We start from the raw sequence: 12739 nt of genomic DNA, 5'->3' as shown, positions 1-12739 counted from the left end.
AAAAAAAAAAAAAGGAATGGCTTTTAAAAGTTTAATATGAAGCTTCCCAAGAAAGTTAAGAGAGTAAGATTAGCTTTCACTTTCTATTAGAGGACAACCATTGAAGAACATGTGTTTTTCCAAATGACAGCTCTGATTATATTATTTAGCATGAGATCCACAACTTAGCAGGCGTAATCTATAATGGCATTATACCAGTTCTGAAAATTTTCTTAAGAAAAGGAAGCATGAAAGACACTGATCTGAATCAGGAAAGGTGACACAAGCACTGCCTCTTCTAATAACTGTGTGTGATCATGAATAACTCCATCAGCTTCTGTAAATCTCAGATTCCTCATTTGTAAAATGGGAATAAGAATAGCTCCCTACTCAACTGAATGGGCTGCCTCAAGGTTCAAATACACAAGAGAATGTGAAAGTACTCTGTTAAGTTCCAGATAAGTTATTATAATATTAGCATGTGAAAACCGAGTTCTTAATACAGGTAAACTTCCTGTCTCCCTACCCATAAATATATTAAAAAAAAAAAAAATCTCATTTGCTCCATTCAAGCCTCTCAATTTGAGGCCCAATAATTTGGGTTTTTTTATCTAGACCAACAATTTTCAACCGTAATGTCTAGAAAAGGAATATGCGACATCTGTGATGCATTATCACAATTTAAAGTGACAAAGATAAGCCTTTTAGTGTTTTGTTGTTGTTGTTTTTAAGATCAGCCTTTTATAAGGAAGATTATACTAGAGATGTTGCTCATTGCTGTCTGGCAAAGTCTTTTTCTGAGTGAACTGCCCGCTTCTTCACCTTCTGCTGTTCACATGATCCTGCTCTTCTTTAACCACAGACAGAGCTGGATGAAAAGGTGGGCAATTGGGCAGTTGCCCAAATCATTTACCTATGAGGGCCATGGAGATAGCACTGGAATAAGTAGTAACTATAAAATCTAATAAGATTCCCATAGGCAGGCCAGGTGAGGTGGTTCATGCCTGTAGTCCTAGCACTCTGGGAAGCCAAGGCCAGGGGATCACTTGAGCTCAGGAGTTCCAGACCAGCCTGAGCAAAGGCCAGACCCCATCTCTACTAAAAATAGAAAAACTATCCAGGTGTGTGCAGACACTTGGAGGTATCTCAGCTACTAGGAGGCTGAGGCAAGAGGAACACTTGATCGTTAGAGCCCAAAAGTTTGAGGTTGCTGTGAGCTATGATGCCACAGCACTCTACCTAGGGCAACAGAGTAAGATTCTGTCTCAAGGAAAAAAAGAAAAGAAAAAATGGATTCCCACAGGCAAATTCTTACACAGGTAGATATCTGCCCCTACTTGAAATATAATTCATGGACTTAGAGACTAAAAACAGTAAGTATTAATCTGTCAACCTAAATAACATAAATGTATTTTATAAAGCCTTTCTAAAGAAAGCCTTGTAAAAGAAAATGATCAAGGCTTGTAAAAGAAAATTGTTTATTTGGAAATAGAACATTGCAATGGGAGTACATGTGCAATAGTAAACCATGTGCATATTCAGGGAGGTAAAGGAAGACAGAGGTTTTTAAATGAAAAATGAGGAGGAATACACAAGTGTTTTCAAATAATTTTCCTTGGCTACAAAGATCAATAGCAAGGGTGACACCAGTCCAAAATTGGACAGGCAGTGCTAGGCAGATGTCCTTGCAGAAGTACTTTTTGTATAAGATTGTGAGGCCTTTGTGGAAGGTTGTGACCTTTACAGTCTTTTGTGATAGTTTTTTTATCAGGTGTTCATTCATGAGAACCTTCTCTTCATGACCTTCCCTGTTCTATTTGTGAGATTTTTTTTAACACTAGTGACTCCATTCTGATTCTGACAATTTTCACAAATCTAACACTTATTGGATATCTATTACATACCAGGCCCCATATCAAGTGGTTTACATGTATTATTTCACTTAAACCCAGACATCATTGTGTGTTGTTTTTAAATCTATTTTTCAGATGAGGAAATTGGGATGCCCCAGAATACACGAGTAGCAAATAGTGGAGTTGTGTTTGAAACCAGTCTTCCTCCAGGATCTATATTCACTATGCCTTACAGTCCTCCTCAAGTCTAGCTAAGTGTGTCGTATTTCTGTCTTGCTGTGGGAGGCAGACAGGCTGAATCCTTCATGGACCTTCCAACTTAGGGTAAAGTGCCCAGTCAAGGGAATGTCTGCATGACTATCTCTGCATGGGGAAATCAGCAGTGCAGGCAGCTGAGAGCATCAACTAGTAGCTTAGGCTAGAGAAGCTGAGATGTCTGCCTGAGGAGATGGGACTTGCTCTCCCTCCTCTCTCTCCTGCGGGCATCGTTACCTGGCCGCTTTGGATGTTCCATTACCCTATGTCCCTATTTACCCTTTACTCAACCTTCCTAGAGGCTGTAATTTCCCCTCTCTCATTTTTAACCTTGACTACTAACTATGGCTGCTGTGCATTCTTACACGTATACTCTGTTATGTAGGCAATAAAAAGATTCCTGAGAAGCAGAACAGGTTGCTGCATTGTTTTCAGGCTGCCACCAGGCACATGAAACAGTGTATACTGGGTGGCGCCTGTGGTTCAGTGAGTAGGGCAAAGGCCTCATATACCGAGGCAGGTTCAAACCCAGCCCCAGCCGAACTGTAACAAAAAATAGCCGGGCGTTATGGCCGGCGCCTTGTAGTCCTAGCTACTCGGGAGGCTGAGGCAAGAGAATTACTTCAGCCCAAGAGTTTGAGGTTGCTATGAGTGATGATGCCACAGCACTCTACCAAAAGTGACAAAGTGACTGTCTGTCGCAAAAATAATAATAATATGAAGGCACATATGATTAGATTACAGTGTTTGTGGGTATCTCCCACTTTTCCATTTGCCCAAAATTCCTTCCTTAAAGGCACTGCCCTCTCACCCAATCTATGACATTCTGGTGGTGAATCAGAGTGAACTCATGTCCTCAAACTGAAGGAGTTACGTATCCCAAGTTGGCCACTCAGAGTACTCCCTCCCTGGACAACGTGTTTAGTTTACAAATATAAGCCAAAGTGAATAAAGTCCTTCTTGGGAACCTTTCTGAGTGTTGTTGAGGAAGATGCTCTCTTTCTCCATAAGTTTTGGGATACGAAAGACCATCATCCTACCCCACAAATAGGGCCTATCAAGAAGATGGTGAGGCTCGGCACCTGTGGCTCAAGTGGCTAAGGCACCAGCCACATACACCTAAGGTGGTGGGTTCAAATCCAGCCCCGGCCTGCCAAATAACAATGATGGCTGCAACCAAAAAATAGCCAGGCATTGTGGCGGGTACCTGTGGTCCCAGATACTTAGAAGGTGGAGGCAGGAGATTCGCTTGAGCCCAGGAGTTGGAGGTTGCTGTGATCTGTGATGCCACGGTACTCTACCCAGGGGGACAGCTTGAGAGGCTCTCTCTAAAAAAAAAAAAAAAAAAAGAAGATGGTGAGACAAACATCATTCATTTGAGCCATTAAGCCCATCCATGCCTGTACCCATGGAAGCCAGGAAATTAATGTTTTTGCTTATGATTGTGTAAATTGGATTTCTATCATTTGTATAAGAGAGGAGTTATTAATGGAGAGTCAAAGGTGGTTTAATTTACATAATAACTAATATTTACAATGTTCTACTAAATGAACTGTTTAGTGCCCAGTAAAATGAGAGATAAATAGGAATTCTGAGATATTTTCCATGCACCTTAAGACTCATTCCAGCCTTATCACTGATTATCATGGTGACATCAAAGTCATATGATAGCTCTAGGATTCATTCCTCTCTTTACAAAACTGAGGAAAAGGAGGACTGCATTGCATTACTTTCCAAATATTTTCTTCAGTTCTAAAATTTTATGATTCTATGCTATGACACAGAAAAATGAGTGTCTTAAGGAAGGTTCTAAAATATGGAAGATAATATGCAAAATTAAACGAAAAAAAACACTGGAAACTAACAAGACTATAGTAAAAATTCAGAAGGAACATTTCTTCACAGCAACCACAAACTCTCAAGTCTCTTGCCTCAGCCTCCCAAGTAGCTGGGACTACAGATGCCCACCATAAAACCTGGCTATTTTTTGGTTGTAGTTGTCATAGTTGTTTGGCAGGCCCAGGCAGGGTTCAAACCCACCGGCTCTGGTGTATGTGGCTGGCACCCTAGCCGCTGAGCTATAGGCGCCGAGCCCAGAAGGAACATTTCTTGAACCTGATCTAGAGAACATGCAAGAGTGACTAAGGAAAGAGGATGGATATAATAAATACTAGAAGAAAGTAACAATTTGATGTCTATATATTTGGATTATGAAGGCCAGTCACAAAGTATAAGTTTTCTGGTTTGGTATATTAAAAGAATAATAAAATCTTAACAAAAATTAGGTCATTGGGAAAGTACAAGTATTGGGAAAGAATCAGTTACGTTTTGAACATGCTGAATCTTAGCCGCTGATATATATTCGAGTCTACAGACTTAAAAGTTTAGAACTGAAGTTTAAGCAAGAGAGAAGTCAGGGCTTACATTTTATTTTTGAGAATAACTGAACATGGACGGAATAGCGAAAATAAATCCTGGAAATGAATAAAAGCTACAATTAAAACTAATACTTGGTTGGGTGTGGTGGCCTCACATCTATAACCCTAGCACTCTGGGAGGCAGAGGCGGGTGGACTGCTTGAGCTCACGACCAACCTGAGCAAAAGCAAGACACTGCCTCTACCAAAAGTAAAAAAGCTGAGGCAAGAGGATCGCTTGAGCCCAAGTTTAAGGTTGCTGTGAGCTATGATGACACATCCCTACCCAGGGCAACAGCTTGAGACTCTGTCTCAAAGAAAATAAAAAGAAAGACAAGTGAGACCCCATCTCTAACAAAAACAGAACAAAATCAGCCAGGAATGGAGATGTGTGCCTGTAGTCCCAGCTCCTCAGGAAGCTGAGGAAGGACTGTTTGAGCCCAGGAATTTGAAGTTGCAGAAGCTATGAAGATGCCATTGCACTCTTTCTACCCTGGGCAACAGAGTGAGATTCTATCTTTGCCTATTAAAAAAAAAAAGAAAGAAAGAAAACACGCCCAGTGCCTGTAGCTCAAGTGGCTAAGGCACCAGCCACATACACCAAAGCTGGCAGGTTCAAATCCAGCCTGGGCCTGCCAAACAACAATGACAACTACAACCAAAAAATAGCCGGGTGTTGTGGTGGGCACCTATAGTCCCAGCTAAAGTACTTGGGAGGCTGAGACAAGAGAATTGCTTAAGCCCAGGAGTTGGAAGTTGCTGTGAGCTGTGATGCCACAGCACTCTACTCAGGGCAACAGGTTGAGGTTCTGTCTCAAAAAAAAAACTAATAACTGACATGATTAGTTTTGTTTATTCATAGGCAAAATGTTAAAATTATATTTCATAAGCCTTTAAGCTCAATTTATAATATATTTTAGTTATAAATCTCATAATCCTTGCATAAAATATAATCATGTTCACTTATGCTCTGCTATGGTTTTATTAATTCAGAAGTTTAACAAACTAAATGCTCCCTAAATATTTAACATTTTCATACTCAACTAATCAAATTCTCTTAGACATCTTAAACTACAATTACAAAGTAGGATGTCTAATATCCAGCCAGTAAAATATTTTAATTTTTAAAATTGTTATTTATTTTTTAGACATAGGGTCTTGTTCTGTCACCCAGGTTGAAGTGAAGTTGCCAGATCATAGCTCATGCAACTTCAAACTCATGGGCTCAAATGATCCTCCTGCTTCAGCCACCTGAGTTGCTAGAAGTACAGGTGTGCACCATTGTTACCCAGTTAACTTTTCTATTTTTTCTTTTTTTTTTTTTTGAGACAGAATTTCACTTTGTCACCCTCAGTAGAGTGCCATGGCATCATAACTCATAGAACTTCAAACTCTTAGGCTAGAGTGCAATTCTCTTGCCTCAGCCTCCCAAATAGCTGGGACTGCAGGTGCCTGGCACAACACCCACTATTTTTTAGAGACAGGGTCTCAGTCTTGCTCAGGCTGGTCTCCAACTCCTGACCTCAAGCAATCCATCCACTCCAGCCTCCTAGAGTGCTAGGATTCTAGGTCTGAGCTACCGCACCCAGCCAACTATTTTTTGTAGAGATGAGGTCTTGCTATGTTGCCTATAGCCAGTGAAATCTTTAGAAGCATTTACGGAAGTCTTGCAAATGTATTACCCATAAAGGACATATATACATGGTCAAGAATTTCTTTTAAATGTTTCATACATCTTGAAGCCATCAAAGCACACAATATCACAATAATGATAACTTTCACAAAAATAACTAAACTGCATTAACTTACTATCTTTATATTAAAAGTTTCAGGTTACAAATTATGGCAGACATGGAGATGTGCCACTGAAATACTTCTTCAAGAAAGGACTGTCTGGCTTGCTTGGGGGCAGGTTGCATGATCAGCAAATGCCTTCCAACTGTCTGCTCTTTCAGGGTCTGCTTCATGCTCTGCCGGGGGCAGCCCACATCTGTCAACTGAGGGAAGAGGAGAAGCATAAGGGTCAGGGATGAAACACTCTGACCTACAATACCAGCTCCAGAGCTCTCTGTTTCTACATTTGTTTCTGGAGAACCTACCTGCAACCTAAATTAACAGACCTCTTACAGCAACTAAGACCAATATTTGGTGTGTCAATTGAAATTCTTGTCACTACTTCCAGTGATGATTTTACTTTAGCCTCAAGTTAACAGAGTCCTTTTCAATGGTGAGGCTCTCTACCTGTTTACCCAATATATCACTGTAGTCTTATTCAGAGTAGTTTTCCCCTAATATGTGTATAAATTCTGTACACAAACCCAGCTTGTAGTATGTACAATCAGCATTGCACCGAGTCCAGGCTCTGCCACCAATTAGTTTTTGGAAAGTAGGCAAGTTGTCTATCTCTGAGCCCAATTTCCTTATCTGTAAAATAGGGATAATAATCTGATAAGGTTCTTGTGAACAATAATGAGTTAATGCATTAAAAGGTGTATAGAATAGCACCTAGACCATGGTATGTATTCAACACATGCTACTATCATTATTGGTCTGAGTCCTACATTGCCTATATATTTTTTTATCTGTAATCTGACAATTACAGAAAAAGTCCTTACATTTCATGAATCTTAATTATCATGCCCTTCAGATTTAGGACTGAAGTCCTAGATCTGACTTTAGTTGAACTTGTTTAACCACTGTTCTGCCTATCAGTTTAATGTTCAGAGTTTTCTCACATCTTGAAAATGTAAACTAGACCTGTGAAGATTAGATTGGGAGCGTGTATGTGAAAGGTTTGAATGAAATATAAAACATGAAAATATGAGATATTCCAAGGTTTTTCTGAAGCTTGAGAACTTCTGCAGTTACAAAATAAAATTTCTTTGCTCTGCAAATAAAACCTCACACTCACCCAAAATGATGTCCACTTTTGTGGTTAACGTTCAAATGAAACCAATTTAAAAGAAATAATTTTAAAATGATAGTGACCTACGGACAGCCTACTATAGGGCAAGATGAAGCTGCTGTAAATGTCTTTAAAACATCTGAGACTGGCTTGGTGCGTGTAGCTCAAGTGGCCAAGGCACCAGCCACATACACCAGAGCTGGAGGGTTCGCATCCGGCCCAGGCCTGCCAAACAATGACAACTACAACCAAAAAATAGTCGGGCGTTGTGGCAGGCACCTGTAGTCCCATACTCCCAGCTACTTGGGAGGCTGAGGCAAAAGAATCGCATAAGCCCAGGAGTTGGAGGTTGCTGTGAGCTGTGACGCCATGGCACTCTACCCAGGCCGATAGAGTGAAACTCTGTCTCTTAAAAAAAAAAAAAAATCTGAGACTAAATGTTAGTCGTAGGAAATCATCTATACTGAAAATTATGTAAATTATCTATACTGAAAACTGTTATTAAGGATTTGGCTTCTTTAAATACCGAAGAGATTTGATCACATATTGAAGAAGCATATTTAGTAAAATCAAAAGCTGCCCTTACTTTTGACCCCAAGTTGGGAATTTTCTGTCATTGGCGCAGTTCCTGAAAACACGATCCAATTTTCATTTAGTCATGTCCACGGAGCCTCGAAAGGCTAAAATATTGCAAACAATGGGACCTTCTATCTAACGCTACCCGCCCTTTAACAAATTCCCTCTCGTGAAGCGCATCTTGTTCAAGGTGCCAATTTGGAAAAACGGACTCCAGGTCCCCATGGACGGAGTTTCCCCAAAATGGAAGCGCCCAGCACGGCTTTGTCTGTGCTGTTTTTGAAAAGCGTCGAGGTTGTAGAATTATGGCTTAAACTTCAAATAGCGGATTGCTGCAGCCCGCAGAATGAGCATTCCCAAGTGGGTGGGCAGGTGGGTGCAGGCTGCCGGGCGCGCCTTCGCGGAGCGCGCCACTGAGAGGGGTGTCGCGGGGCAGCCGCGGCGCAGCCATTCCCCACCCGTCCCCGGTCGCCCACCGAGGGCCGCCCGAAAGGTCAGGCAGGGGGTGAGGGAGAAGGAGGGGATTTTCTTCAGGGTTCTAGCGGGGAACCAAGGAAAAGAGGCGGCGACTGCATCACCTGGCCTGGGGCGCGGCCTCGGGGAACAAAGAGGTGAGGAAGACACAGCTGCAGGCTTTGCGCGCTCCTCCGCGCCGCTGCGACCCCACACAGTCACCCGCGCCTGGGCTGATTAAAATGCAAATTCGTGCATTTTTCCACTCCAGCCCTACAGGGCCCCCAGCTTATGGGACAGCACCCAAACATCTGCATTCTAAACTAGCTTGCTGGCCGCGAGGGCCAGGGAAGTTTGAGAACAATCGCCTCACACCCAGCCTCACCGCATGCGCAGCGGCTGGAGCTGGGGGGACACGCCTCAACCGATCTTGGCTCTCTCTTTTGATCCCGCCCCTCTACTCAGTGCCGATTGGTGGCCGGGAGCAGCTCTGGTGCTGATTGGGCAGTGACTGAGTCTTTCAGGGCGTTTGTAGGGTTCGGGTGCTCCAGAGTGCTAAATTTATCTGTAGACCAGCGGGCGCGCCAGCTGCGAATTGGATCGCTATGGAGGTGGCGTAGACGATATCTCTGGGCTGAGAGCATCACCCTGTCTCCGAATCCTTCTTTCCCCTGTTTTGTTTTTCATTCCCCTCCTTTCCCCCGCCCCCTCCAGTCTGCGACGACTGGCTCTTGACCCTGTTTCAGGCCTCGGTGAAGGTGAGGAGCAGAGTTGCCACCGCGGCTAAGTGGTGCGCTCTGAAATGGCCGCTGCCTTGAGCTGTCTAAAATGGCGGTCGCAGGCTCAGCCGGGGACCGCGGCGCTGCTGTGCAGCCCAGCCGCGACGAAGACCGTTCTCCGTCGTTGATGGAGAAGAAATAGAAAGCTGGTATGGGGTGCCGAGATGTTTTCATGTGATCGTTAGCCGAGACGGCTGCCCGGGAACGCTAGAGTAGTCCTGAGACGAGCGTAGGCTGCGCCAGGAAGCGACACCCCAGACGTGGCGGGCTGCGGGCAGCGCGCACCTGTGACTGGGATTCGCTCAGGGATAGTTGGCCTGCGCCGCCCAGTGTGGCGGCGGTCTAAATATAGCATTTAGAAGTTGGAAGGGACCTGTACTCTGACCCTGCCCTCTTGCCCTTGAGGATATTATTCACGGCTGGAACCTGCTGAGGGTGTGGAGTGTAAGGCTTGTGTTATCTATCAATTTAACCGGATGGGACAAAAAATAAGAGCTCCCCCTTTCAGGGAGTGGAACGAAAACTATTCTTGAGTCCAGATTCTTTGTCCTCAGGAAATTGTGGAGATGAAGACCTCTTTTCTCAAAATAAAACTTCCTACTTTCTGTGTCTTTCTCTGGCAGCAAGGGAAAGGGATCCTTATCTTATAGGTAAACTAGCCACTCCACGATCTTCTCTTGCAAAATCCGAATCAAGACCGTGGATGGAGAGTCGACCACTCCTTTGCTCCCCATGTGAAACGGGGCTTTGTGTTGTTGCCAGTATAAGACTCTTAACTTTCTGGCAGTTGTGATCTATTGTTAATCCCATTTATCTACATAGCTTAACTCTTGGTAACCAAGTTTTTTTCAGTGCTTGAGGAATTTAAAGAGTAATGACTATGCAGGTGGGCTGCATAGTTGAATTTTTTGGGTTCTGTACTTGGTCTTTCACTTACAGGTGTTAACTTAAATAACTTAACCTTTCTGTATCATTAAAGGGAGGGAAGTTATTAATGGATCTCAACTCCAGTAGATATGAGGAAATAAGCACAGTTATCGGCACATAATAAATAGTGTTCACTCAATAAACATTGATTACCTGAAATTTATTATGGAGGGGACAAAAATGTTCAGGGCAAAACACATTTCATGTGACACTAACATATAATTACATTTTAGATTCAGTGCTTAGTTTTAGAGACATGAAGATAAAACTGTACTTAGAAAATTTAAGTTTAGATTTTGAAAGGTTTTTTTTCTTTTTTTTATTTTCTTGAGACCAAGTCTTACTTTGTCACCCTCAGTATGAGTGTTGTAACCTCATAACTCACAGCAGCCTCAGACTTTGGGGCTCAAATGATTCTTTTGCCTCAGCCTCACAAGTAGCTAGAATTACAGGCTCTCACCACAATGTCTGGCTATTTTTAGAGACAGGGTCTAGCCCTTGCTCAGGCTGGTCTGGAACTCATGAACTCAAACAATTGACCCGCCTGGGCCTCCCAGAATGCTAGCATTACAAGAATGAGCCACTAAGGTGGGCCTTGAAAGTTTGGAGTTTTTTTTGAAATGTATTTCTATGAAGTCATTGGGTAGAGGGAGCATCCCAAAGCAGTGAAGCTGCCAGGGTATTAAGCAGAATGAAAATACTAGAATTTTTACACTGCTAGGTATCTTATGTTTCAGTCCAAATCTGCATTGTAATGAACAGTCATTTGCACTGCATAGATCCAAAATTGTAATGAATGGTTATCTTGCAGGTTTGTAGTTAATTCTCCTTGTTGCAGTGTCTAATTTTAATTTTTTTCATTCTAGGCTTTTGGTTATTCCCCTTCCTACCCCATCCCTTAATTTTATTCCTTTGAAGAGTCTGCATTTCAAGCTGTCAAGGTGAAGAGTGACTACAGAAGGGAATACTACTCATTTCAGGTATCTTATCCTCTAGCCATTAACAGGAGAGCCATTCTGATTCAGGATCTAACATGAGAACACAAAGCTTATTTATTCTATAGCCAAATTATGAATCAAAAGTAGCTCTATTCCTTAACTTACAGGGCTAATAGTATTTTTTGGTAATCCTTAAATACCATTGTCCTTTTAGTTATGCTTTTTTGTAATCACATGAAGAATAAACCTGGTTAAAATAAGAGCTTATGTTTTCTTTAGGTCCTGATTAAGTCTTCACTTGTAGTATAGTGGAATGCAGAGTAATCCATAAAAATATATATTACTTTGAACAATCCTCAGTTTAGATAATATAAATATTTATATATGTTTAATTCCAAAGAAATGATACCTAATTTGGGGGCTACAATTTATTCTTCATTGTTAACATGTGATATTTCTGATATAGCAGAATTCTGTATTTTGCAAAATTTTGAATTGTATATGTATTTTTAATATACCTCATCAGAATTGTTGCTCGCCCTCAAGGGAGACTTTGTATGTATAATACTATCAACAATTAATAAATCTAATGATAATAGGCATAAGAAAGCTAAAAGAAATTTCAAGATGCTGTACCATCAGACAGGGCTGATAAATCATGGCCCATACTCTCTGCTTTAGTACATAAAGTTTTATTGAAACACACCCATGCCTATTCTTCTATGACTGCTGTCATGTTATAACTGCAGAGTTGAATAGTTGCAACAGAGAGTGTATGGCCCAAAAAGCCAAAAATATGTATATACGGCCCTTTACCAAAAAAAGTTTGCTAATGCCTACCATGAGACACGAATTCTTCCAGTTCCCTTTCTTAAAAAGATGTTTACTCTTATTTCTTAGCTTGTTGATTCCCAAATTATGTTTTATAGAATATTAATATTCCCTAGGTTAATAAGTTTTAAGAAAAAGATTGATGCTAACAGTAGTTTTTATTTTTATGTGATAATCTACCTTTAAGAAAAGGTGTGCCATGCCTGAAAGCACCAGGAAGTCGAATGAGAGATCACCTGATACACGAACATACGATGTTCCATCTGCTCATTGATGCATAGGCAGCATTTACACATTAACCGATATATTACTGTATGTCATCTCTTTGATGATTGCTCGTCTTCTTTGTATCCTGTCTTATGATTACAACACATTTGTGATAATCAATGTTTACTCTAAATTAACCATGTTTTGTACCACGAACTCATTGCCCATGGATCTGTTGCTAAAACAAGGAAATCTTAAACAAGTAGAATCTTTTTGTTACCAAATTGTATCTGACTCAAATGATCAAAAGGTTGGAATATTACAAAGTGAAGATGAACAGTTGCAGCCTTCAGTTTCTAAAAAATCAGAAAGTGAGCTTCCCGAGGTCAAATTTATGACTAATTCCAACAAAATAGCATTTAGTAAAAAACCAAAAAGAAGAAAATATGATGAAAGTTATTTGTCTTTTGGATTTACTTACTTTGGAAATAGAGATGCACCTCATGCTCAGTGTGTACTATGTAAGAAAATTTTATCAAATAGCTCTTTGGCCCCTAGTAAGCTTCGAAGACATTTGGAAACTAAACATGCTGCATATAAAGACAAAGACATAAGCTTTT

General features: G+C 41.3%; 1 long non-coding RNA gene across 1 annotated transcript; it reads left to right on the top strand.

Moving 5' to 3' along the window:
- Window positions 1-8986: 8986 nt before the first annotated feature.
- On the top strand, window positions 8987-12739 carry LOC100952864. Its single transcript, XR_002774469.1, has 3 exons — window positions 8987-9195; window positions 11010-11123; window positions 12100-12739. It is a non-coding gene; the product is annotated as an uncharacterized LOC100952864 (long non-coding RNA).

This window comes from Otolemur garnettii, unplaced genomic scaffold (assembly GCF_000181295.1).
Source record: "Otolemur garnettii isolate 467f Iridium unplaced genomic scaffold, OtoGar3 scaffold00001, whole genome shotgun sequence".
Taxonomy (NCBI): Eukaryota; Metazoa; Chordata; class Mammalia; order Primates; family Galagidae; genus Otolemur; species Otolemur garnettii.
The sequence above is the reverse complement of the archived record's forward strand: the minus strand, read 5'-3'. Positions and strand labels throughout refer to the sequence as shown.